The sequence below is a fragment of the Prionailurus viverrinus genome, chromosome A3, assembly GCF_022837055.1.
Source record: "Prionailurus viverrinus isolate Anna chromosome A3, UM_Priviv_1.0, whole genome shotgun sequence".
NCBI lineage: Eukaryota > Metazoa > Chordata > Mammalia > Carnivora > Felidae > Prionailurus > Prionailurus viverrinus.
The window spans coordinates 108,701,270-108,704,886 of NC_062563.1; the positions used below are offsets into that span (position 1 = coordinate 108,701,270).

Sequence of the window (3,617 nt, forward strand, 5' to 3'; positions counted from 1 at the left end):
CATAAACAACTTGGTCGATGGATCAGCTTAATAAAAATCAACCTTTCATAAGAATGAGGAAAATCCATCAGCTGAAGGACTTGAAAATTATACAGAGCAATATATAAGCTTAATTTCAAAACCATTTCCGAGCTGCCCGGCTGCCTAACAACGTGCCAGTGAATGCAGGGGACGGAGCTGTTCCACTCCTGGGAAGCATTTAAACAGCATCTGCATTTGTTCCTGACAACGGAGCCACAGAGGCCACGTTTGCCTCAGGCAGGTGTTGGAAACGGATCAAGTTGGAGGTCCGCTGCATTCTAAGGTTCTGATGGTGTACTCAATTGTCTCATGGAGACGCAGGATTCCGACCAAGGACGCTGAGGTCAGTGTGACATCACAACAGCCAAAACAGAAACACGGGTGCCAGAGACTCGTAGGTGTAGGAGATCAGGCCACAGCTCCTCTGTGCCTCTTTGAACTGCCTGGGGACGAAAGAGGTGACTGCAAACTTATCAGGCTGGCCTAGACACGGAAGTATTTCAGAGGTAGGGTCGCTGTGAAGGACCCCTGACTCATAGCCTCACCCTGAGCTTCCCAAAGGCCATAGGAGAGGAGGTGGTAGCTAGAGGGCGGGCCTCTTGTGTTTCTCTACCATGAAACCAGTAGTGCTGAGACTATGAACGGTTCTTCCAGCCGGAACTAAAGAACCAAGTCAGGGAAGGGGATGATAGCTTGGAGTCGAATTTGGAAGCTAGGTGGCATCCAGATTTGCTCAACACTAAGGTTAAGGGTGGAGCCTGGATTCGGAATCTAACGTGACAGCAAGTGCTTGGGAGGCAAACAGATTTGCATTTAAATTCCACTTCTCCCAGGAGATTTTTGGCAATTGCCTTACACCTTCCAAGCCTCAGTTTTCTCATGGGTAAAATGGAGCTGATGATGCTTCCTTTAAGGAACTGTATGAGAATTAAATTAGATAGAGTACGGGGGAAAAAAGACAAAAGGAAAAGCTGGGCTCAGAGCGGGCATCCTGATTTCTAATTGTCCTGCTTCCTACTCCCTTTGCACCGCAGTCCTCCCCCTCTGGGTGCAGAATTGAATCACCGGGGGAATTTTTTAAACCATTCCTATGCCTGAGCCTCCCCTGCCCCAGAGATTCTGATGTAACCAATTCAGGATGAGACGTAGTCATCAAAATTTTCAAATATTTAAAAAATCTCCCCAGGAGACTTTAATAAGTTCCCAAGATTGGAACCCCTGCCCAAGTATATCAGAATAAGTATCATCTTTGGATTCAAAATTTTCTATTATGGTTTGGGCAAATATTTTACTTCTCTGAGGCTTAATTTATTTAGTATTTTAAGAAGGGGAGTAATATTCCAATTTTATAGAATTCCTTTGAATATATAGTGAGATATATTTCATGAAGTTCCCAAAAGAAGTAACTGACAATTAATAGATGCTCAATAAATATTCATTTCTCTCCCTTTCTTTTCTTTTTTCCCCCAAAGTTTATTTATTTATTTTGAGAGGGGGGAGGGGCAGAGAGAGGGAGAGAGAGAGTCCTAAGCAGGCTCCACGCTCTCAGCACAGAGCCTGATGTAGGGCTCTCTCCCACGACTGTGAGATCATGACCTGAGCCAAAACCAAGAGTTGGATGCTTAACCAACTCAGCCACTCAAGTGCCCCTCTCCCTTTCTTTTCTTGTCATTAATCAAGGAACACATGTGTAAAAATATAAAATATGAATAAATAAATAAGGCCAATAGACATGACATAGTACCAATCAGACAATTTTGAAATTGATTACTAACTCCCTTCGGCAAGATTATCTTACCTATCTTCTGCTACATAAGGTTAAATCCTAAGATAGGGCTGGCAAAAATGGCATTCATTAATCCCATTCCTCCCTTCCATGCTCATGGCAGACATCACTAATCAATCATAGCACTCTTTCCCACTGACCCCTAAAGAAGCATCAAATTCCTTTACCATACAGCCTATACTAACAATTAATCAGAGCTGCCATTTGTATTGAAAGACATTTGCCTTCCCTTAGGTCATGAGCTGCCTCAAGCCTGCAAATGAAGCATACTGCAGAGAAAATTAAGTGGGCTTCCTGGTAAGTGGAGAGAGTGTGGAGTGGAGAGAAATAAAGGCAGACCCTGAGAGTGCCCAGCTCTGTGCCCCCCGATCTGTACTAAGCTAAAACTCTATGCTTTCCGGTGAGTGCAAGGAATGCAGTGGGGAAACAAGTAAACGCCAAACTAGAAATGAAAGAACCAGCGTCTGCACGGTGCCCAGTGCACTCAAGGTGCGCTTCCCTCCCGCGATTTCCAGAAAGGGCTAGCAGACTGTTTTCCAAAGCCAGCTTATTTCTCTGACTCGGAAATGTGAAACTAACTATTGCAGTGTTTCTCCCCTAAGGTGATAGGCAAGCGCTCTGAAGAGAAGGCGCCCATGAAGCTCAAGTCAGCGGGGGAAAGCCCAACATCGCTGCCTGAAAGCTTGTCACAGCTGAGACCTCGCACACGCCAAGGACACGTGCGGACGGCTGGGCTCCTCCTCTGCTGTGCCCACCCAAGGACAGCCAGCTCTTCGGCAGAGGCTTCTGCTGCTACTCCTTGTTGCTGATTAACCCCTTCCTAGGACACAAGCACGTTCACTTGTCATGGCACGGCTTCAGCCCCTGCTGGGCAACACTGTGTGACCGCTTGGATCTGATTCCACAGCAGGCACGGGTGGTAATTCTGATAGCCTGGTATAAAATCTTTTCTTTGGGACCTTAAATAAGACAGTAACTTACTACACTCAATCTCTCCCTTCTATCACAAGTGCTTCCCTTTGTGAAAATTCAGGACCAGGCGCTGGGAAATAGAACCACGGCACATGGCACAGAAGGTGGATTTTGTTCGTTTTCTTTTTTTTTTTTTTTGCCTCCGAAACGTTCACCAGGCTCCTTTCCCTTCCACCCCCAGCATGGAGAAGTCAGCATAACGACTGAAGTCACAGGGCAGTGAGAGCATTTGAGAAGCCACACAGAGGCGTGGACAGGGAGCCCCAAGCCCAAGGATCCAGGGCAGGGAGGGGTGAGGCACCAGGCAGGAAGGGTGTGGGACGTGGAGCTGAGCAGGAGAAAGACAGCTGGTGTGGTTGGGAGATTGAGCAAATAGGTAAATACACTGAGGATTATACGAGCCAAAATTCTCATTGCCAGAGAAGATATTTATAAACTGAAACAGGAAGTTTAGAAAGAACCCTGAGGTGTTGGACTGGAGCTGAGGTATCAGTATGAACTTATGTTTTTATTAGTGGGTGTCTGTGTGTGTGTGTGTGTGTGTGTGTGTAAATATATACAGACAGACAAATACAGAAATAGTCACAGATGAAAATGTGTACACACGTGTATATCCATATACACATATAATGTACAGTATACATTTCCCATCTCTGTCCACTGAGTGAGTGAGCCTAAAAGCAATGTACCCCACTACCAATTAACACACTGAGTGCCTACATGTCGGTTCCTAAATGTCTTTTATTTTTTAAGCCAGTTTTAGTAATTTGTTTATTTATTGATATTGTTGTGGGGGATTTTTTCAGGTTTATTTATTTTTGTCTAGAGAGAGCAGGGG

The 3,617-nt window shown here is 45.3% G+C and overlaps 1 long non-coding RNA gene across 1 annotated transcript; it reads left to right on the forward strand.

The window, feature by feature from the left end:
* Positions 1–391: 391 nt before the first annotated feature.
* LOC125162791 (uncharacterized) lies at positions 392–2,882 on the forward strand. Its single transcript, XR_007151178.1, has 3 exons — positions 392–527; positions 2,042–2,104; positions 2,410–2,882. It is a non-coding gene; the product is annotated as an uncharacterized LOC125162791 (long non-coding RNA).
* The last annotated feature ends 735 nt before the right edge of the window (positions 2,883–3,617 follow it).